Below are 24479 nucleotides of genomic sequence, written 5' to 3'. Positions count from 1 at the left end.
TAGGGATTTAAAGGATATGTGCCTGACATTCTCATTTCTCCATTTAATAAGATGGAAATACCAATATATTATTGTCAAACCCCTTTGCCCCTTAAAGTGCAGAGCCACTCCAAAAGCAAAATGTTCAGCAGAAGTGTCAGGAGGTTGCACCTGCATTGGTTTAATGTTTAGAGGGAAGTGGAATTTTGGACTTGGGTATACACTTTCCTTCCAAAGCCAGTCCTATTATAATTAGTTTTTGTTAATGCATCTACGGCCCAATTCAACAGAGACCCGGCAGATCACTGCTTCCAGCCCTCATCAGTTGTTCAGCATCCTTAAATGTCCTTAAATTGCCAATCTACATATTGGACTCATTTACAATGAGTAAAAGGGCAGGTAGGTCTGGGAGCCAGAGGTTGAAAGGATGAGTGGCAAGTTCTAGAAATCTACATTTTTTTCCCCCGAAAAAGGGGGAAAATGCCTCAAGAGATGTTTGAGCACAGTAAAATGGTGCATTGCAGAGAACCTGCTGAAGGTGTGCCGGAGTTTCTCCTCTGAACATTGTAGTCTGCCCTTTTCACTTTTTATGCAGCAGGTGTTATAAGCACTCCCCTGTAATAGCCAATTTCTGGCGCTTATAGTCAATCTTAATAATGCCTTCAGCATTCCACCAGATGCTCAACATGATTCTGTGCTCACTGTGAGCAAAATTGCAGCAGGATAAATTTCTGTCATATTTTAATTAACAGCGTGAGCCACACGGCGAGCAGCGTTTCTTTTTTAACACGCCACTCATGCAAAGGGTTTCCTCTCCCGTCTCTGCTCTTCCCCCCCCCCCCCCGCCTTTTAAGTACAAGCTACTAACTGTGATTGTTTCTATTCAGTCCTGGTTTTATAGCACATGATGGTGTGTCTGTGGGGAAAATTTGCGAGTTGTCCAGCTTTCACATGAACATAGTATGGTTTTTAATACGTTCCTTAATTCAGCACTGTGAATTAGAATGTGTGATGCCAAAGTCAGTCTGATAATGTATTTAAAAAATCCTCACCGAAGGTGTTTTTTTAAAAAAAATCATGTGGCCACAAAATATTTTATTATAGCAAAATCTGTGAGAGACAGAAATCCCCTCTTTTAGATTAATTCAGCTCATCTGCCATTATGAGATTCACCAGTGATTATCTGAACAAATCTAAAAGGATGAAGGAAAAAATAGAGGTGACATGCTCATTATACATGAAAGCAAAGAAATCCAACTATAGTAAATAAATTAATAAGTAGTATAATGTAGTGAAAATGAAATGATTTTTTTTTACTATCCTGATTTTATATTATCATAAAATGCTGTACGTCTGTTCAAAGGCCGGTTACCAATGAAGGGAAGCAGGGGGAGAAAATTCTGTGGGCCTAGTAACCTGAGGAACTGATTAAACGTGGCAATACATGTGATACAGTTTCATATAGTTCAAAGATAGGAATAGAAAGATATGCTCAAATTGAATTGTTGGGATGGGTCCAACCCAGTGGTAGGATCCAAAAATTTTAGTAACAGGTTCCCTCTCCAGCCCCCCCTCAGCAAAGGGGGCAGAGGCGTACCTAGGCAAACCTGAGCCCTGGGCAAAATCTGAGTTGGATGCCCCCCCATGGGCAGCCACCCCACCACGACCCCCCAAAATTGTTTTGCACCAGGTCATTTCTAAATCATCATCACATTATAGAAAATGCCCCAACTCACAAATCTGAACACAGCAATTATGAAACACACAGATTCTTTGATAGAGACTGGTGAGATAAAAGGTACGAAAGGCTGAGAATCAATGAATTGCAGTACCTGAAAGGGATTAACCCAGTTCAGGGAGTTACATTATTAATCGCAATTGCTATATGGAACCTTCACGTTCAAAGGCAGGATGCCTCTCGGGGAGGCGAGGGCGTGGAGATGGAAAAGCAGACCCAATTAGTAACCCCCTCTCGGCACACACAAATAATTAGTAACCCACTCTTGGGAACTGGTGAGAATCTGCTGGATCCCACCTCTGGTCCGACCTCTATCCTCTCTCTCCACTGAGCAAACGTTGAAGCCTTTATCCAGCCTAAGGAAACTTCCTCCAATGAAGAGCCCCTTGAGGCTGGAGTAAGACAGGGATATATCTGCCAGAGGGACATGGGGGTCAATTGACCCCAAGCACCACCCATTAGATCACAAGGGGGCGCAAAATCACCCCCCTCACATGACCTGAAGGAGCAGCTGGGCTCCTGGCCGGGCTGCGGGCCCGTGGCAGGCTCCTGGTCCAGCTGCTCCTTCAGCCGTAGTTGGGCTGGGAGCCTGCCACCCCCGGCAGAGGGCCGCCCCTCAGCAGGCTCCTGGCCCAGCTGAGGTAAGTGCGGTGCAGGGAAGCATGGAGGGGGGGCGCAGGAGCAGATGTTGCCCACAGGCACAATTTCCTCTTGGTACGTCTCTGGAGGAAGGCTCCATGAATGGTGTGTGCCGAGTCACTTGAAGCCATCTTTGAGAATGTCATCACTTTAAACAGAATAAACTTATTTAGACTAAATTAAAGCAATGCATTAACCACTAAATCAGAGCGCTGCTTGGTAACCGTGGGCCTCCCTTCAAAAGATTCAGTATTTGCAGGGCACAGCCCTCAAGTTCTGAAGGAAGATGTTGAGGTTGATTTGTTCATTCCAGTTTCAAAGTGAAACTGTGTGTTTCCCAGCCAACAAACAATCCATGCATTAATAAAAAAACTTTTATTTTAAAAGAATCTGATCGTTCCAAATCTGATGAAACAAAACATTTGAGCTAATGCCCAAAACACTGCCATATCCCACTGAAACCAATCTTATGTAGGCATACATGCTTTTCCTGTTCTAGCTAAGTTGACTTCAAGAATAAAGGTTAAATTTCAAAGTCTCTTATGCAAAGCTTTGTCTATTAGAAGAAAGCAGATTTAACTGAGAGTCAGAGGTGGTTTTTGCATAGCACACTCACTAATAATAGTGCAACATGTTTTTAATGAACTCGGTTTTCCATTTGCCTTCGCACTGGAGATTTCACTCATCCAGGTGTGCTCATCCAGGAAGCGCTTGCAAACAGACTGCGTTGCTGTGGCTCCTTTGGTTTCTCCAAAAAGATTGCTAGTTTAGTGATTTTTTGTAAAACCCAGGTTAAGGGAAACTAAACCCATTTAAGGGGGGAAACCCTCTATGAAGTTATTCCCCTGAAAGGGATAAATAGCTCACTCAGCCCATTATATTTGGCTGTGAGGAAACCACCAGAGGTTACAGGGTGTGGCTCCATCATTCTAGAACAGCCCCAGCCCAGATAAGCCTCAGGGTCCACACCCCATCGGGGTTTCTCTGTCAGCACATGCAATAATTGGCCATGCCAGAAGGATGGGACTGTAGTTCCTGAACATCTGGAGAGCCGCAGGTTCCCTACCTCTGTTCTAGAAGCAATGGCATATTTGGCGGGGTCACAAGGAGTCTTGAGCCCCAGGCGCCACTTCCAGGGGGCGCATTATCTGCCCCCTCCCACCTGTGCCATTGACCTTTCCCTGCCCACCTGGTGTGCCCCCCTGGCCTCCAGCTGCCTCTTGCAACTCCAGAAACACAGGAGGAGGCAGGTGGCTCAGACATCTTATCCAAGCTTTATAAAGGATGGGAAGGCAATGAAGTTGGTGGGAGCTTCTGATCTCATCCCCCCCACCCTTAAATTTGGTTCCTCACTCAGGAATTATTTAGAGCTCTGTTTGGGCTTCATTTGGTCAAACTGCTTCCAAGCAGGAACATCAACAATGGGTCAGGCGGTTTAAAGGAACTATAATCTCCACCCCCTGTGGCGTAACCCAAGACTCCGACACTGCCAAATGTTCTTCCTTTCTCCTCTAGCAAGCTTTTGTTGCAAACTATCCAACAGTGGATAGGCTACTAAACATCTTTAGACCCTCCCCGGGGAATGATCAGGCAGATTAATACCTAAATAGAAACACATCAGTTTTGCTTACTCCTCTAAGTTCCAAACATGCCCCACATATGGTTTGAGGCCCCATGGGGTGCAATGCCCCTCCCTGCCCAGTTTACTTAGACTTGGCAGCTCTTTTTCCCAGCTGGACTCTGATGCTGGAATCGCAAATGAGAGGAGGTGTGCTGTGGAGAATATAGTGAAAGGGAGAGGCCAAGGAGCTTCCCAAGAGCCCGCTAATGGTGGGCAGTCTCCAGCCACGGCATGCCAACACCCACTTACTTATTTGGTGAGTGGTGAGTGGAAGCAGGAAGGTTGAAAAGAGCGGTGCAATCAATGCAAAATGACATCTCTTCAGATGCAGTGTGCAAGAGCTGACATTGCACTGAGTGGATGCTCTGTCGCAACTCTATGAAAAACTACAGAGGTTTTTTTGGCAAGTGTTAGAGTGTCCCCAATGTCAAGCCAGTGCTTCTGCATTGCACCAGAGTTCATGTAATCACATGCATCTGCCACCCACTGCTCACTGTACCCCACCCCCAAGATCTCCCTCCGGTTGCCAGGATCCCTACTTTAACCGTATCTACACAGATTTGCTTATGATTTATATTACAATTACAGAAAGAAAGAGAGTGGAATGCAGTGTGCTTTGTAAGGCGGGATGAGCACTATGGGGAACTCTTTCACACATTACAGAATAATGCACTTTCAATCCACTTTCACAATTGTTTGCAAGTGGGATTTTGCTATTCAAGACAGTAAAATCCAGACTGCAACGGAGTGCAATTCGTATGGGATTGAAAGTGCATTATTCTGCATGTGTGGAAGGGGTCACAGCTCTTTTGATTCTTAAGGGATACCTGGAGGGGTCTGTACTTTACTGTTCAGGTTGAACATAAACAAGCCAGCATTAAGAAAAGGCTGTTGGATGTTTTCATTTTGTCGTCAAAGAAAAAGTGCAGAGAGTACTTTTTAGTTCATCTGAGCACCTGTATGAGTTCAGGGGTACTTATGAGTTTGTCTTCCCATTGTCTTCCCATTGAATAGCTGCTAGGCCTCATGATCTTATAAAACCCACCCTGTTCTTTTACCAACTCGACCTACAGCAATTCACCTGATGAAGTTTTCTAGGATTGCCAACTCTGGAAAATTCCTGGAGATTTGGGAGCAGTGCCTGTGGAGGAGAGAATTTGGGGAGAGGTTTCACCTAAAAAAGCTATGGTAAACCATAAAGTTTACTTTCTGAAGGTGCCATTCTCCTAGGGGAATTTATGTCTGTAGTCTGGAGATCAGTTCTAATTCCAGAAATCCTGAACCCACCTGGAAGCTGGAAACCTTTTACTCTGTGCCAAATTTCTGTTAAAGCAGGAAATGCTAATGAGAATTATGACCTTCAGCCTCACACAACAATTTTTACCTACCTGACGTACCTGATAGCAGTTTAACATGCTTTGAACTCTGCTAAAGTCACTTGCTTTGAGTTCTGGACAATAGCAGGATTACTCCAAAGGTCAGACCAAACCCCCACTTGAGCTAGAATCTGGTTTGTGGACCTATAACTACACCAGTTAGGCCATCAAGTTTACCTTAAACTGGTCTAGTTGTTGAAGTTATGGGATCTTTATAATTTGCATAAAGTAAAACACATTTGAAATAAGTAGGATCGTGAAAACAGTATCTTCCTACAGCCAATTTAAAGAGAGGCTTTTGTGTAGCTGGAATCTCTGCTTACAAATGACTCTGTATTCTGTCATCTGCTTCCCTCTTCCCCTCCCCAGCTGCATACAGGGAAAAGATAACAATAACTTGATCTAGCATTTCCCTCTGTTTTAAACCTCCTGTATCTTGGTTTACTGACCTCTAGATGAGCAAAGGGTTAGATAACAGGGAGAAAACCCACTATCTAAATGAAGTGCAACTATAGAAGAGGCTGGTGAAATGGAGAGACATTATCTTTGACATATTCTGACTATAATAACGACATATTTCTTCACATATGGCATTTGGATACTTCGTTTTTAAAATTGCCCATAAGGCAATTGAATAGGGCTTTGATATCAAAAGATGAAAAACAAGTTTTTTGTTTCAAGCCTTTCCTTCAAAGATGGGGGGAAAGCACAGATCTACATTTAAGGAAATCAGCCCTGAAGGGTTTAAAATTGTGCCATCTATATGCAGCAAAGGGCCCAGAATATCTGCTTAATGGGGACTTTCTAATGAATCTTGCTGAGATTAAGTGACTGCTTCCATTTACAGAAGGAAGCATTTCATAGGCGCTGAGCTACACCGAGCTTAAAAATAAATCTTTTCAGGAAGAATGAAAAGAATTTTCACTGTCCTCATTCAAATTTTTGCTTTGCAGCTCCCCCCGCCTCCCCAACAAGGATTTAGTGTAAAAAGGCCGGTTTGTCTAATTTTGCTGTCTCATGGAATTAGAAGTGATGCCAAGTTTTCTATACCACACATCCTAGCAATTTGCCTAAATGAATTCTCTGGGGAAATATCATCCATCAAGCAATCTTCCTGAATAAGGACATCCCATTTTAAAAGACAGATTGTGGTTTTCATAACACTACCTTTCAGTTCACATTTGGCTCCTTGGAAATCGACACCGTGAAAGCTATCCCTTAAAAGGGCTGTGAACCATTGTGAGAACAGAGGTGGGCCCACAGGAAAAAAAAAATTGGTGTAGAGCAGCAGATTCTGAGTGGAGAACTAGGTTTGATTCCCCACTCCTCCACATGAATGGCAGCCTCTAATCTGGTAAACCTGGTTCATTTCCCTGCTCCTTCACATGAAGCCTGCTGGGTGGCCTTGTGGGCTAGTCATGCAGTTCTCCTCAGGAACCTCCCCTGGCAGCCCCACCAATCCTTCAAAAGTGCCTTGTTATTTGGGTATGGGTGATTGTAGAAAACCCCTTCTCGGTGACCTCCTAAAGGTAGATAAAAGCAGGGTATAAAAACCAGCTCGTCTAAATTTCATTGAGTACCACTGAGGGGAAAAAGGAGCTCTGTTATTGCTGTTGTTTGTACTATTTCCAGACTTATTAGTATTTTGATAAAACTTTGATAAACACTGTGAGTGAAGGAAATGGGAAATCTACTATAAAAGCTGTTTTGCAAGTGTCATGGGGCAATCCTAATCACCCCACCTTGTCTATCCTTCACATCCAATGTTCTCAAAAGATGTTTATATTTTATTCATAATGTTTTATTGTGGTCTTTATTGGGTTTTTTAAAACCTTCATAAGCCACGTAGAGACCTTCATATGAGGAGGGGTGTAAATATCAGAAATAACTGAATTCCTAAATGCATTTAAAATAAATACATAAAAGAGCCTCAATTATTGTACTGAACACAAATGTTTTCAGTGAAAACGTATTTCATTTAATGTATTGTCGAAGGCTTTCACGGGCCGAATAGCTTTGCTGTGGTGGAATAAGGGTTATATTTATTTCCTGACGTTATTAGCCTACGGTGGCTGGCATCTTCAGAGGATCCTCTGAAGATGCCAGCCACAGATGCAGGCGAAACGTCAGGAGAGAATGCTGCTAGAACACGGCCATACAGCCCAGAAACCACACAGCACCCAAGTATTTCATTTACTTTAGCACAATACACTTAGAAGCATTTGTTCAGTGAAATCACCTGTTATCCAGAAAATGGAAAGAGTAACAATATAATGCTGATTTTGAAATACCGATTTGGAGGAATCAGAACACGATGGACCAGTTAACCTAATGTAAATCGGATGCTAGATTAGACAGATGTATTAAGCATTCAGAAGAACAACACTTGCTGAAGAAACAGACTCGGTTTACAAATGGAAGTCCTGCCTCTTCTAGGCTTCATGTTCTCTGAGAGTGTTGATAAACGTATGGATAGGGACAATCTAATCAATATTGTATACCTGGATTCTGTGTCAGGTAGAGCACAGAAGTATATCCCAGCAATGCAGGAACCAATCAGAGCAGAGTCCTGAATTAGCCAATAGGAGCTGTATACTGAGAGAGGTGATATTTGAGAGGGTGGAGGTAAGGTAGTTATAAGTTTGGTTCCAGAAAGTTGAGTGTTAGAGGTAGGGTTGCCAGATCCCTCCAGCCACCTGTAGGGGATTTGGGGGGGGGAGGGGGGGAAGGTTGCCAGATCCAAGCAGAGAAACCCCTGGAGATCTGGGGATGGAGCCCGAGGAGGACAGAGACCTTAGTGGGATACAATGCCATAGAGGCCTCCCTCCATTTTCTCCAGGGCAACTGATAGTGTGGAGTTGAACTGTAATTCCTGGGGATTCCCAGTTCCTCCCTGAAGACTGGCATCCCTAGTTAGAAGCTAGAAGTTTGAGTGAGAGCACAGAGTTAGGTCATGTGTACCGTTAAGTTGCTTCTGACTTCTGACAACCCTATGAACTGGGTGTGCGAAGTGCTGTCAAGTCACAGCCAGTTGCAACTCCAAAGGATTTTCAAAGCAAGTGATCAAGCAGAAGTGGTTTCCTACTGCTTTTCTCGACAAGATCTTTCTTAGTAGTCTCCCATCCAACTAGCGACCCAGCTTTGCGTCTGAAATCTGATGAGATTTGGCTATACTACATCACTCCATATCCAGCCCTACAAATTAATAACCTCCAGAAGTCCTAATGTTAACAGCCTTAACCCAGTCTTGCAAACAGAGGACTGTGACGTGGACTGATTCAGTTGATCTCATGTCAGGTCTCTTTTCCTGTTGTCTTCAACTTTTCCTCACATTGTTGCCGTTTCCAACCAGACTTGTCTTTTTCCAGTGAGGCTTTCCTTCTCAGCATGGCATTTTAGAAACTGTCAGACTTCAGCCGGGCTTAGCTCAGAAACTTGGTTCAGTACCGGAGTTCTGCTCTGGAATATTGAATAATAACAATAATGACGACAACAACAACAACAAATAATGCGTGAAATAACAAGCGAGAACATTGCTTACCAATAAGATGCATTTTAGACATAATACAATACCACTGTTTGATAAATTAACTACAGTTGGTGTGGTTGTCTGAACATTGGCTTCTCCACTCACCAGGGTTAGTTAAGATCTGTCAACATAGCTGAAAACATAGCTTGAAGTTGTTTTATTATCCATAGTTAGTTTTAGCTATTATTTTACATGGTGAATGACATCTGACATAACCCTGGCTTATTTTTCAGAGCAAACTAAATATCAATAAACTATGGTTTTCTGTTATGCCAGAACTTAAATAAACTGTTCCCGAACGGTTATCATACACCCAGACTTCAGAATAAAGCTTCCAAGAGATAGGCCATGGCTTCCTTATGGGTTTAAAGTTAATTGCTTTTTATGGACTGTGACTGGGTTTTTAAAAACCCAAGATATATTCATGGAAGATAGGCATGTTTAAGCTTGGTTTCCTGAGCACATCATTAAATATTAAAAGGAAGCTGTGACTAAATGATAAAAAGTTGGGGAAGTGGGCAGCATGCTATTATATCATGAGCTGTTAGGTTCTTGTTCCAAAGTATACAGAAATTGCCACTTGGAGAAGATTCCTGTTAATACAGATCTTTTTGTCTGATCTAGGAAAGCTGTACTTGGGTAATTTATGGTCTTCAAAAGTGCCTCTCTGTGTAAGGGTGGAGATTTGGATTTCGAATACCTTTAATGGCATATGAACCGCATATACATCACAAATTTAAAACAAGTTTTACAATTTCAAGCGCATTGAAATAACACCGTTTAAAAATTTAGCCACCGCTTCCAACAGATCAAGGTTGTGGCTATTTAAAAGATATATAACCTTCTGATCATCTGTTATGCCTTCACTCCGTACAGGGAGGGGATTATATGCTTCTTCCTATCTTTTCTTTCATAAGGAACAATTCAACAGCATATGAGATACTGTTTCCACAGAACCCATGCCACAGGGGCATTTCAACTTTCTTTGTGTGGGAAATACCGGAAGATGACGATCCCTGGCTAAAGGAAGAGGGCAAGCATTACACCTAGCTAAGGTGATTGGTACTCTGCGCCGAATCGGCCTCAACCAGGAGGTAGAGGTACCGGGCTGCAATTAACCTATCCACCGGTATTCCCAGAGAGATCGGGGAACAGGTTTTATTGGCTTCCTCTTAAGCATCTGTTGGAACTCTCTATCAAAAAGTCTCTTCTTGATAGCCCCATAGACCTCCTGCTCTGTTAGCATCAGCAGGTCCTCTAAGGAAATACCCAGCTCATTGAGTTTGGCTTCGATTTTAGCCCACCATTGGGTTGAGTGGAGGATGGTACGTCCCTGGGATGTGTAGTCCCGTTCATCTCGATTGAAACAGATCCTGGCCCAAAACTTGAATGTTCGACACCAGGCCAGAGTTTCCAGACGATGCTAAGGGTGGAGAAATTGCATTAGTCTCTTCCCAGGCATAAAACCTGAAGTAACACTATTTGTACCTACCAAAGATGTCAGTGGAAACTACTTGATTTGAATCAAGTTGCATGTACCACAGGTGTAACAAAAATATATGTGGACTAAGTTCTCTGTATGTAAAACAGAAAAAAATGAGGGTATTCTAAAGCTATTAGTATATAGGACTTACCTCAGAAATTCTCCAGGGGACTTGCTGGCAGGGGCTGATCGGATTTGTAGTCCATGAACATCTGGAGAGCCACAGGTTGCCGAGCCCTGGACTAGTCTAACAGCTTAACCACACTGGCCCTCCCCAGCAGCTGCTATTTACCCTTAAAATGGGAAAATCTTGTCACAGAGTTTATGATGTTATATTTTAATTTTACCTGTGTCTTAAAGTGCAGCCTGGAGATTTTCCAGAATTACAACTGATCTCCAGACAACACAGAAATGTTCCCATAGATGAAGTGGCAGCTTTGGAGGGCAAATTCTATGCTTTCACATCTCTCCGAGCTCCGTCCTCTTCCTAAATGCTGCCCTCCCCAGGTCCCCAAATCTCCAGGAATTTCTTAAGGAGCAGTTGGCATCCCTAATGTCATTCGTTGACTGAGATCTTCCTGACAGTGATCTCTGCAATACGGGACACTTGGTGCCTGTTCAAATGTTACTGCAGGATACAAATGTGATTCTTCCTGTGCATGGGTTGGAAACAGTAAATGTACACAGCAGACTAGAAGATTTCAGAGGCAAAGCACAGTGGATCTGGGGGAGGGGGGGGGAGAAATTGCTTTCATACATACACAAGTAAAATTCTGACCTCATAGTTGTGTTTCTTCAAGTGCTCCAAAGTACTTTAAACATAGTTTGCTGTAAGTCATCCAACTGTACATCTCTGCCTTGCATCTCTCTAGTCTGAAATAATTTTTGTGTCAGGAGTTCTGTATGAGAATGAGATGCTCACAGGGTTTCCATCTCTGGGTTGGGAAATTCCTGGAGCTTGAGGAAGGAGCCTGGGACAGGCAGAGTTTGGAGAAGAAAAGGACCTCAGCAGGGTATAATGCCATATAGTCTACTCTCCAAAGCAGTCATTTTCTTCAAAAGAATGGATCTATGTAGTCTGAAGTTTAGTTGTAGTTTCAGAAGTTCTACGGGTCCCACCAAAAGGGCGACAACTCTAGCAGGAGATGCTTTTCCCGCTACCACACTGGCATGCTGCTTAGGGAAGATACTCATACTTTTTACAGATAGTTCATATTTCTAGAAACTCTGTTCATAATCAATAAGCTTGTCGCTCCTGGGGTTATAACTGACTTCCAGACGCTAGAAGCCAGTTCACCTGGAGAAAATGACCACTCTGGACAGTGGACTCTATGGCATTATATCCCATTAAAGTCTCTCCCCATCCCAAACCGCACCCTCCTGAGGCTCCACCCCCAAAAATCTCTAGGTATTTCCTAACCCAGCTGGCAGCCCTATGTATTGGTTAGGAAAGATATCCGTCACCCTCAAACATTGATCACTTGCATAGGATAAAGAGGGGTTTTAGTTGTTGTTGTGAGTTACGCCTCATAATAAATGTTTAAAATGAAGGTAAGTTTTATGAGAGCAGGAATCGCTGTCTGAACAAATTATAATCAAGCCTGGCTTCAGTTTCAAAACTATATATTTTTGTTTGAGAACAAAAGTCTTCTGGAGGCAGTTAAAAGCAACTTCAGGTGAGCTTTTTAAAACCTGCTAATAAAGATAAGAGGGGTTTGTTTGGATAGAAATATAACCCATAGTGGAGTATCCTTTGTGGTCCCTACTCTGAAGCCTGAAGTTTCTATGTGGGATTATCAGGTGCTATAAAGCCCATTAGGCAATATTGATCTATTTTCCAACTCAGAATGGCCAGAATAGGAGAGGTTTCCCTTAATTATGGCAGAGACCGCCTAGCTTTGCAGGAAAACACTGGAGGTCAAAACAATTTCTTGTCTCCTTGCAAACTAGTCACTACCCAAACTGGGTCAGGTTGTGACATACTTTGCTGCCAAGAAATATTCTAGATCACAGGTGTCAAACTCGTGGCCCTCCAGATGTTATGGACTACAGTTCCCATCATCCCCTGTAGTCCATAACATCTGGAGGGCCGCGAGTTTGACACCTATGTTCTAGATCAGTGGTGGCGAACCTTTGGCACTCCAGATGTTATGGACTACATTTCCCATCAATTGGCTAATTGGCCATGCTTGCAGGGGCTGATGGGAATTGTAGTCCTTAACATCTGGATTGCCAAAGGTTCGCCACCACGGTTCTAGATGAAGATAGCAACAGCATATGGATGGTAGCCCCAGCCAGCAGCACACATGGTGAGAGCCAGAGCCAGATTCATGTCTAAGCTTAGTAAGGTACAGTTTAGGGTCCTCAGATTAGAAGGGGCCTCTAAGTAAAAAAAAACTCCCACAAATGTTTCAATAATAATGTTGAGTGTTAATTCTGTAGGTCTTCTTGAACTTGACATAGTTTAGGCCTCAGCATGTCTTAACTGAGGCCCAGACTGTGGTGGCAAGCAGTGACGTAGGTATAGATTTTTTATGGGGGGGTTGGGGGCAAGGCCACGCCCTCACCTGCCCCTGGGGCATGGACACACCTTCCCAAGCCCTGCCCCTGGCCTCAGTGCTTATAAAAACAGCTCTCTGAGGCCAGAGATGGCAGACTCCCCTGCCCTGCCCCCCACCCCCCCCACCAGCTGAGCTCCCAGCTGGTAGCCGACAGTCCCTTCTCCCTCCCCTCCAGGTAGAGGGGTAGCTAGGGAAAATGGAGCCTGGTGCAAAAGCTGAGGTTTGCGGCCCCCCCCCATGGGTGGCAGGCTGCTGTGATGCTGAAATCCACCCCCAAACAGCATCACTTTCAATGGTTTTTAAATTAGGGAGCCCAGATTCTCCTTTTAAATCCATCTTAAAGGGAGAATCTGCCCCCCTCAGTTAAAACGACATTGAAAGTGATGCTATTTTGAGTTGGATTATCCCCCACCCTGAAACAGCATCACTTTCAAGGTTTAATCTGGGGACCTCAGATTCTCCCTTTAAATCCATGCTGAAGGGGTTGGATTCAAAAGGAGAATCTGCAGAAATTTGGGGGGTGCCTGCTGTCAGGGGTCAATTGTTAAGCTAGCATCACCAAACTTTCAGGGTATCTTTAGGAGACTCTCCTGATGATACCGCCTAGGTTTAGTGACTCTCCTGATGATACCGCCTAGGTTTAGTGACTCTCCTGATGATACTGCCTAGGTTTAGTGAAGTTTGGTTTAGGGGGTCCAAAGATATGGACCCTCAAAAGGGTAGCCCCATCCACTATTAGCTCCCATTGGAAACAATGGGGGATGGGGCACCGCTTTTGAGAGTCCATAACTTTGGACCCCCTGAACCAAACCTGGGTGGTATCATCAGGAGAGTCTCCCAAAATATCCCTGAAATTTTGGTGCTGTTAGCCTAAAAATGCGCCCCCTGCAGGCCAAAAACCGAAAAAACACTTTAAAATACAAAAAAACCACAAAGGGGGCGGAGCTTCGGACATGCAATGGGAGGGTTGAACCCGAGAAAAAAAATCCCCTTACCTACGTCCTTGGTGGCAAGAGAGGTAATTTCATTGGTTGATTAGAGGGAACATTAATCCTGCTGTCATTCGTCTACGGTTGGCACCTAGATCCAAAGAGATCCAATATAAAGAAAACAATGAGACCAGAACAGAGAGAAAGGGAAGGGGTTTTTAAGTCACTTTGAGACTCCTTTTGGTTGAGGAAGGTGGGATATAAATCCAAACTCAACTTCTTCTTAATTTTTGTATTCAGAGTTTACAGTTATATTTCAGATCCAAGATAACTTTTAAGAGTAAATTATTTTACATTGCAAAGTAATAATACAGCAGCATCCTTTCGTTCTGCTTTCAGCCTATTGATGCCATAATAATAACAAAACTGCCCACTGCAAAGGTAACTATAGAAGTGAGCAAAACTGTTATTTTCTTGGCACATCAATACAAATGTGAGTCTTATAAAGCCTTCAGGTATTCCCCCTTGCCCCTTGTTTATTCCCCCTTACCCCCCCCTCACAATCTTAATGTCACTCGTCGCTGTCACAGACATGCTCCGCATACAACTTGACCGAGGCGGATCGGCGCTGCTGGTATTATTGGATCTTACCGCAGCATTTGATATGGTCGATCACGACCTTTTGGCCCACCGCCTGGCCGCTTCCGGGGTTCGGGGCACTGTCCTTCAGTGGATTGTCTCGTTTCTCTGGGACCGGAGTCAGCAAGTGTGGTGCGGGGAGCAAGCCTCCCAGAGGTGCTCCGCCTATCATTCGCGGGGAATTGCCCCAGGGAGCGCAGAAGTTATCCCCCCGGGCTGTTGTTTAACATCTATATGCGACCCCTTTGCTCAGTTGGTGCGGAGCTTTGAGGCTGATCTTGTCACCAGTACCGCTTGATGACACTCCAGCTCATTCTTGTTAATGGAGGGGGCAGTCGCCGCCTCCTGCAGCCTCTTCAGCACTGTTTGGAGGCGGTTGCTGGTTGGCTGCAACAAGAGCAGGTTAAAACTGAATCCATCGAAGACGGGAGGTCCTTTGGCTGGGCCGCTGGGGGGAGGTGGGGAGTTTTTCCAGTCACCGGAGTGGGAGGGGTGGGCTACACTGGCACTCGGCGCTTCTCCGTGCGCCAGCCTTCGGGGGGGATCCCACCTGGGATTCGCCTTCTTTCAATGGAGACCCAGGTGGCCCATGCTACAACCCGGCTATGCGTTTTTTTCATCTCCGACGAAGGCCCGGGCGGCTGGCCCCTTTCCTCTCCCAGGCGGATCTTGCCACTGCTGATCCATGCAACGGTCACCTTCTAGGTTAGACTATTGCTTGTAACTTCGCCTTCTATCGCGGGCCTCCCCTTACGCCTGCTTCGGAAGCTGAAGCTGGTCCAGCATCGCGGCGGCACGATGTTCTCACTGGTGGTGCCTTCTAGAGAACACATATCCAACCTGATGCTGCGTCGCCTGGCATTGGCTTCCCAGTTGAGTTCGAATCATTCATAAGGTATGGGTGCTTACCTTGCTAAGGCCTTACACGCGGCCTGCAGGACCTTCTGCACTCTTCACAGGACCGGCTCTTTACCCCATATGTCCCTACACGGCCTCTACGATTCGGCCATTGAGGCCAATTTTGCTGGTGGTCCCTGGCCCCTCAGATGATCGCGGCTGGCCTTACCCGGGCCAGGGCTTTACAGCCCTGGCTCCCCTGCCTGGTGGAACACCCACCACCAGCTATTGCTGAGACCCTGCAAGGGACCTTGGACAGTTCGCGAACAGGGCCTGTAAGCACTGAATTGTTCCATCTCTGTAGGCGCTTGGGGAGCCCGGGCCGCTGAGGTGCGCCCGCCCGCCCTCCCTTTTCTCTTTTCCCCTTTACTTTCTGGGTTCTTTCACTTCTCTGTTTGTTTGTTTCCAGGGTGGGATTTGCATGTAGGGCCTTCTGTGTTTATGTTGGACGCTTCACTGCAATGCATTGTTATTAATCTGTTTTAATGGGGGTATTGTAATTATTGTTTTTATCATGTTGTTCACCGCCCAGAGCCCTTCGGGGGAGGGGCGGTATACAAGACTAATTATAAATAAATAAATAAATAAATAAATAAATAAATAAATAAATAATGTCAGTTTGCCCCATGTTTCAAGTGGCCACAGGCAGAGAAAGGATATTATAACCCGATTGTTCTATGAAGGCATCCACAATGCACTAGGAATGGACAGATTACATTTTCTTGCCCTCAATGCTTTGTGAAACCTCTCCAAGTTGGACCAAAAAAAAAAAAACTTCTTAGAGGAGAACAAGAACGTTAGCATCTCACTTCTCATTTTTTGCTGACGGTTCCCTATTCCGTGGCTCATTATGCAGATATTTTGTGTGTTTATTAGCTTCATTTCCAACAGAGAGACCTTGGGTGTGTTGAGGCATTCTCGACTCTGGAAATGCGTGTGTTATGTGTGGGTTCAGTTTCTCAAGGGGTGATCCTTTTAAAGGAAAAGACAACTTTCAGAACACAATGCATAACAGCCTGTGCATCAACAGTAATATACAAAACAGATGAGCACAATTAATCTCAGAGGGTCAGTACAGAACCCCTCAGAAATTACTGCAGGATGGTTTATGGATCAATCAGAATGGCACCTATCTCTGATGGCGCTTTACATTTCCCAGCTGGGGGCTTCTCTCAATAACAGACCTGGAGAATTTCCCCCCTGCACTTCAGCACAAGAATAAAATCCCTCAACCAGCTGCCTCATCATACATACATATTTTCCAGTTTGTTGTTGGATAGAGTGGTGAGCCATGTAGTGTCAGAACCGCTCCAAGGAATTTTCAATGAAGCTAATGATCTAGATCCTTAGCTGCTTAGTTTGTCTGAGCTGGGGATGACCATAGCTTTAATATAACGGTTGGCAACCGTGGCTAGGAGATGGATAGGGACAGATGCAACCATATAAATTCTCCTGGAGCTTTCAGTGGCTTGTGATGTCAACCATGGCCCTTCTGGACTGTCTGGCTAGATTAAATATCAGTTTGCAGTGATTCCATTTTCCTCTATCCCACACTCTCTGGAAGCTATCTTCATCACCCTGCACTCCCATAGTCATATGCATACCATTGGAACATGTGTGTACGTGCGCCATCAAGTCATGGCTGACTTAGGGCAACCCTATAGGGCCTTGGTGGCGAACCTGCCAGCATGGCTGATGTGAATTGTAGTCCATAACATCTGGAGTGCCAAAGGTTCACCACCACTATAGGGTTTCAAGGCAAGAGACATTCAGAAATGGTTTGTTGTTGCCTGCCTCTGTGTATGCTGAGACAATTCAGAGAGAACTGTGACTGGCCCAGGGTCACCTTTGATGTGGAGGAGTGAGGAATCGAATACAGTTCTCTAGATTAGTCCTCTGTTCTTAACCACTATGCCACATTGGCTCTCATTAGAATGTGCATATAATTATCAATAGAGGTTATAATTCATAAAACTAGAGGGAGAAACATACACACATGAACATTTGTACCCAATGCTTTCAAAGGGAAACTCAAACTCACTTTTTCTAATATATATAATAGATTTGGGAGCATTTGTTCAAGAGGCATATGTACACTCAGTGGTCTGCCACTATTTTTATTGAAGCCATTCCCAGTGCTGAATGTTTTTTTAATTACTTTTTTCTGTATTGTAGAGTTTGAAAAGCAATTTGCAGTTCAGGGATTGGCTTTGCAAATTGAAATCGAGAGGAAATGAGTGTGGGTCTCCTGATCATATCCTTGGTTTACCATCACAATGACTGGACGTATTAGGTGAAAGCAAAATCTGTCATATGCAAATTATATTGAATAATAATGTATCATGGTGCAAAGATTTATACTCTGTTGGCCTGAGATTTACATGTGTAAGCTTCAAAGAGTCTCACGCCAATTCCTAAATCACTTCTGAGTATAGGTATGGGACTTGGCCAATTTTTGCTTCTGTCTACAGCATCTCTGTGCTCTTTTGATATGACCCCCATCAGTGGCTTCTCAGGAAGGCGGCGGCTGTTCTTGGAAGAGTAAGCCCCCAAAGTCTCATGCAGAAAATGCCTTGGGCTTCTTTGGAACCTGGCATTATAGATATTAGCACAGCCTGTGTATTGAAATGCCAGCTTTTCTTAGAATTATAGATCATAGAGTTGGAAGAGACCCCAAGGGCCATCAAGTCCAACCTCCTGCAATGCAGGAAGACACAATCAAAGCACTCCTGACAGATGGCCATCCAGCCTGTCTTTAAAAACCTCCAAAGAAGGAGACTCCACCACACTCCAAGGTAGTGCATTCCATTGTCAAACTACCCTGGAATCTCTTTTCCTTCACCTTGAACCCATTACTCCTGGTCCTAGTCTCTGGAGCCGCAGAAAACAAGCTTGCTCCCTCACCAACATGATATCCCTTCAAATATCTGAACATGGCTATCATGTCACCTCTTAACCTTTCTTCACTAAACTAAACATACCCAGCTCTCCTTGTAGGGCATGGATTCTAGACCTTTAACCACTTTGGTTGCCCTCCTCTGGACCCATTCCAGCTTGTCAATATCCTTCTTGAATTGTAGTGCCCAGAACTGTACACAGTATTCCAGGTGAAGGAATGCAGAATAACCAATGCAGAATAGACAGGTACAATTACATCCCTCGATCTAAACACTATACTCCTATTGATACAGCCCTTTTCATTCTGTTGTACAAGACCATTTTTTTCAGAAACATGCTGTCTTTCGTCATTTCAAATGCAGTTCCGTGATTCTAATGAACAGTGTCTGGAACCTGCATTTGATGCAGCATTCTGCAAACCAGAATCATGGCTGGAGTGGTTCATAGGGTCTATATCACTCCAATTTTGTTCTACTACACTGGCTCCTAATTTTCTTCTAGGCCAAATTCAAGCTGTTGCTATTGATCTGTAAAGCCCTGTACAACCTGAGGTCTGCATACCTTAATGGCCACCTACCTCCACATGAACATTCTCAGTCACTTCAGTCATTTTCAGAGGGTCTTCTTTGAGTGTCCCGGCCCTCTGAGGCTAGAGAGGTTACAACTTGGAGAAAGACCTATTCAGACATGGTACCAAAATTATGGAATTCCTTCCCCAGGGAGACTCATTTGTTGCCTTCTACTGTTGTCTTCTGTAAACAGGTAAAGATATTTCATTTTGTTCAGCATTCTTTCACTGATTTTCATTAACCCATTAAACAAGTTCATTGACTTGTTTATGTGTTTACATGTTGTTTTAATTGTTTCTGTATATTTACGTGTGCTTTTAATCTTGTTTTGTTGCTTGCTACCTTAGGAACCCCAACCTAAGTTGGGTGGAAGGTGGCTTAGAAATGATGCAAATAAATAAAATAAAGATCCCCAAGTATATCTTACCATGAAATCTTGTTCAGGGTTACTCCAGTCTAATGACTTTGATTCTTTTTCTTTTCCCCACTATTTTGTCCCTTCTTTTCTGATTGGGCCCCTTATTACTTTGGTGCTAGTCAGTTTTATTAATTGAGATTTCAATGTATTTATATATTTGATGGTTATACTTTTTATTGAAAGTTGCCCTGTACTTTTTATTGGAAGTTGCCCTGATCCCAACTTAACAGGAATGGGTGGGATGAAGCCAAATAAATGAAATGAAAGGTACAGTGTATTTGCCCTTGTGAATGGTTAAATTTGGCCATGAGGATTTTTCATTGCCATTTTTAAAAGCTATTCAGACAAGTGAAAAATATTTGTAGGGAAATCTTTGTCATTATCATTCTTTCAAGATCGCTATTGGTCATTCCTGAAAAGAAAATAGCTTCAGGAGTTCTGTTTGATATTAAAATACAACATTGCTTTCATCTCCTCCTTCTACATACATAGTTCTTTTTAGTTTCAATTTACCTGCATAAATGAAGACATTTCTCCAAGAGTCATTTTTATCAGGGCATAGAAAACATACAGGATATATGTGGTGCACCAAGATTTCCCCCCCATTTTGCCTTGAGGGTAAATTTGCTCAAGGAGTAAGGTTAGGCAGTTTGGATCCAAGCCACAAATCTCATAATATTTCATTTCTCAAAGCCCTCAGTTTAAAAAGTCTCATGCCCGACCCCACGAATCACTGTGCTGAAAACAATTCATGGGATCATTCCTGGAGTTGCTCCATTGGGATTAGGTTTATCAGCCTGTATAGTCATCACAGGGATAGAATGAGATAAGGGAAAACAGGAAGACAACACTTCGTGCTTTGTTTGATTTGGTAGACCATTTGTAAGTTCAGAAGCAATGAATGGTGTGTTTTTTCCCCTACTGTGTATCTTTTTTTCCTACTGCAACAGAAAAGAGCTGATCCAAAGGATTTATTAAGGTAACATATTTATATTTCCCTTTTCTCCCCAGTGGGAACCCAAAGAAACTAACAATACGTAGAGGTAAACAAACAAACAAAACAAGGAAACAGGGGAAGGGAAGTGCCTGATGGTCAGTCAGGTCTTCTCTCTCTGTTGGCTGATCTTCTGCCCAGGCTGAGAGCTAATTGGCTGCTAGGTTCTGAAAGATTCCCTGAGATTCTCAGGGCAACAACTTCACTCGTGTTTTCATTTGGAGGCTCCTCCAGCTGCTCTATACTTGCAACATTTGTATAGATCCATATTTTAAAAACACAGCCAGACTTACAAATGGCATCCAAGAGTACTGGAGAAGAGTAGTTTGCTAAAAAAAAAAATATCCACGATGCCGTCATTCTTGCAAGAACCTGACTTTGGATGAAAAGAAAATGTACGAGTAGACATTAATTTCAGCCATCATGCTTAGAGCTGTCTCTGCTTTTCCATCAACAAGTTGAAATAATACTTGAAAATGTCACTTGTCATGTACATTTCATTCCGCCCTTCCTTTTAATTGTACACAATAGGTTCTCAACTAAATCTCAGCTCGCCTGGCATTTTCACAGGTACAGAGTTGTGACAGCTGCCAAAAATCTTTGGCTGTTGTCCTCAAAACATAATTGAGGAGTTTTTGATTATCTGCTATGGGAGCGTTCTGGAGTCAAGTATTTGGCGGGATGCGGACCTTGCCTTTTTGAACCTATCAACCCATAATGGGAAAAACGGTGGGGCGGGGTGGGGGATGGAAAACAATGAGAACTATGGGACACTTCACTGTATTTGTGAGCTTGCCTAAGTTCAACAGTATTAACTGTGTATGTGCTGTGTGCAGTGATCCACATCTGTACAGACACCTTGAGATGTACTGTGGCTGATAAACTTCTGTAACCGCAACCCTCTTAAGCACCAATGCACAAGTCCATATGCATTGCATCACAGCAAGACATCACTGGGAAAGGAGACTTCTGCATGTGCCTTTCTGCTATCTTTCTTGCTCAATGCAAGTTCAAAGGGGAAAATGGACTTTTTGTCTTTATGCCGGTCCCTGTGCATGTGGGCAGATGCAGATATATAACAATGGAGAACTGCAAAAATTAAAAATAGTTGATTTCACATTGCCACAAAGGCATCGCCACATCACCTCCACAGGGGCTTCGGGTGGCCTAAGTTGCCCCATAGGCAAACTTACTCTTGTGTGACGCATGTCTGCAGGCCTGAAAGGTGGCTTTCCCGTGCTGGTAGAAGCTGACTAATGTCAGCTCCACCCCTGGGAATGTCTTGACCCAGTTCCCCTATCCCAGCGTCAGCCCAGATGCCAACATAGCTCCATGGTGGCTCCTATCTCTGGGTTTGCCTGCTGCAGAGCTGGGGGTGGCAGGATGCTGATGCGTGTGTTTGTTCCCTTACAACGGCAGAGGGGACAAATGTGTCAGGACAGCCCTCACCACTTCCTAAGGCCATTTAAGCCCCCCCCCCCCGCAATATGGATCGAGTTGCCTAGCTTCATTAAGTCCCATGGTACAGTTGTGATTAGAGGTCCACAACCTTTCTGAACGCATGGGAAAATTTAGAATTCTGACACAGCGTGGTGGGTGCAGCAACAAGATGGCTGTTACAAAATGGCTGCTGCTGGAGGTAGCATCAGCCACAAAATGATTGCTACAGCTTAACTTCAGTAATGCAGCACAGATCATTGGCACCTGCTGCCCAAGCAACATTTTTTTTAATCTGCATAGTCAGTGAGAAACGTTGTTAGACAAAAGCCCTACCTGTCCTCACCTACTTCTTAAAAATACTTGATAGGCACAAGAAAAGGTATTGGTGTGTGCCATGGCACCCATAAGCATCAAGTTGGGGACCACTGTTTTAAATTAATGCAATGATCACATAGACAGTGGCTCACATTGTTCTTGCTTCCTTCTCCTACTGCCCTGTTTTCCCTCCCCCCCAGTGGTGAGATCCAAAAATTTTAGTAACAGGTTCCCATGGTGGTGGGATTCAAACTGTGGCGTAGTGCCAATGGGGCTGGGCAGGGCACGACGGGGGCGTGGCTGGGCATTCCTGGGCGGGGCTGTGACAAGGATGCAGCCGCTGCGCCGGTTCTTGGGTGGGAAACAAATGCACACAGGCACAGGCTGCCACGCACACCGGTGCACCTCCTGCTAGACTGCTTCAAGTTCTGCGTGCTACAATTGCTGAGAGAAGGGGCTTAACTAAGGCAAAAAAAATCACGCGGGCAAAAATCACGGTTGCAATTAGTAATCCCCTCTCGGCACACACAAATAATTAGTAACCTACTCTCGGGAACCTGTGAGAACCTGCTGGATCCCACCTCTGCTCTCCCCCGCCCCTGAACTGTCCTCCTATCCGCACTGCTGCTTGTTTTTTTCTCGTTGATTGCCAATATAACTTGAGATCCTATGAAAGTCTTGATTTCAGGTGCTACTCTGTACAGAGGTGAAAATTTCAGTCATTATTCAGTGTTTACTGAATGTTCACAACCGGCAGAGGGTAAAATTTACCACAGAGGAAGTCAATAGGAGTCTTTTGTTAGAAAGCATGATTACTCGTATTCAACCAAACTGAAGAGAACAAATATAGTTTTGGTAACAGCTCTGCCTTGCAAAGCAACAAAGGCGAAGATTATTGCAGTCGGCGCACTTCCAACATTTTGCTCTATTACCGTTGTATGTCCAAACTATCTTAATTTCAGCACTGAGCAGAAGATTTCAGAGGTGACTGGGACAGCTAGTAGTTACTTCTAAGATACTTGATGGGGGAATAAGATATTTTTGCGTATGGGCACATTTTCGATCTTGCTCTCCTCCCAATATTTCACCAGTCTTTCTGACTGCCACTGGTTTCACTTATTTAATGCAGTGTATGTGTTGAAGGTTTTCAGTGGCAGAGGGTTCAGTGTATTTACTTTATATGTCCTAACTGTCAAGTCAAGATGATAACAAGTAGTCCTTTGGATTAGATAAGGTTGCCAAACTCAAGGTGGTGACTGGAGATCTGCTGGAATTACATCTGATCTTTGGGCTTCAGAGATTGGTTTCTTGGGAGAAAATGGCAACTTTTGAGGGTGACCTCTGTGGCATCAAATTCTTGCTGGACTCCTTCGCCTCCCCAAACTCTGCCCTCATCAGGTTCCACCCTCAAATTTCCAAGAATTTCACAACTCAGAATCAGCAACCCTGACCTTTGGTGATACCATATTTTTGTTTTAGAGGGCTACTTAACTGCTGGCTTCCTATATGCGTGTAAGGATTACAGTGTAAAATGCTTGGAAGGAAAATGGGTTTGTGGTGGTGTGACTAAAAATCCATTTGAAAACTACAAGCTTTCATAGTACCCTGTTTCCCCGAATATAAGACATCCCCGAAAAATAAGACATAGTAGAGGTTTTGCTGAAGTGCGAAATATAAGGCATCCCCCGAAAGTAAGACATAGCAAAGTTTTTGTTTGGAAGCATGGCCGACGAACAGAACACAGAAAAATAAGACATCTCCTGAAAATAAGACATAGCACATCTTTGGGAGCAAAAATTAATATAAGACACTGTCTTATATAAGACACTGTCTTATATTTGGGGAAACACGGTAGTACCCCGTTTCCCCGAAAATAAGACACTGTCTTATATTAATTTTTGCTCCCAAAGATGCCTTATGTCTTATTTTCAGGGAATGTCTTATTTTTCCGCTCCACAGCTGCATGCTCTGATTGATGGGCATGCTTCCAAAGAAAAACTTTGCTACATCTTACTTTTGGGAGATGCTTTATATTTAGCACTTCAACAAAACCTCTACTATGTCTTATTTTCAGGAGATGTCTTATTTTCGGGGAAACAGGGCAGTTTAAAAGTCAACTGAAATATCTCCAGCTTCCAAAATTGCCCTTAGTTTATTCTATGCATATTATGTCAAAGCAGTTGAAACATTCTCCCAGGGCTTTCTTTTTTTTTTTTTTTGGGGGGGGGGGGGTCAATTTTTTTAAAAGCCTCAATCCTTTTTATTGTGACTCTTACAAGCTGTCTTTCTTTCTGGGAAAGGTGAAATGCTCCTAAAATAACTGCCAGTCGAGAACAGCAGCGATTACCCAGGTTCTGTGTATCGAAACATAAACTGATGGTAAATGTACATTTGCAGCCCTCTGGTACAGTATTACAGAGAGCTGCTCTGAAGGCTATTGGAAAACATCAGTCA

General features: G+C 43.8%; 1 protein-coding gene across 1 annotated transcript in view; it reads left to right on the top strand.

Moving 5' to 3' along the window:
• Positions 1-24479, top strand: part of XIRP2 (xin actin binding repeat containing 2) — a 164464-nt gene that overhangs the window by 11834 nt on the left and 128151 nt on the right. The window lies entirely within an intron of this gene.

The sequence above is a fragment of the Sphaerodactylus townsendi genome, linkage group LG02, assembly GCF_021028975.2.
Source record: "Sphaerodactylus townsendi isolate TG3544 linkage group LG02, MPM_Stown_v2.3, whole genome shotgun sequence".
NCBI lineage: Eukaryota > Metazoa > Chordata > Lepidosauria > Squamata > Sphaerodactylidae > Sphaerodactylus > Sphaerodactylus townsendi.
Note: the sequence above shows the minus strand (reverse complement) of the source record. Positions and strands in the feature narration are given on the sequence as shown.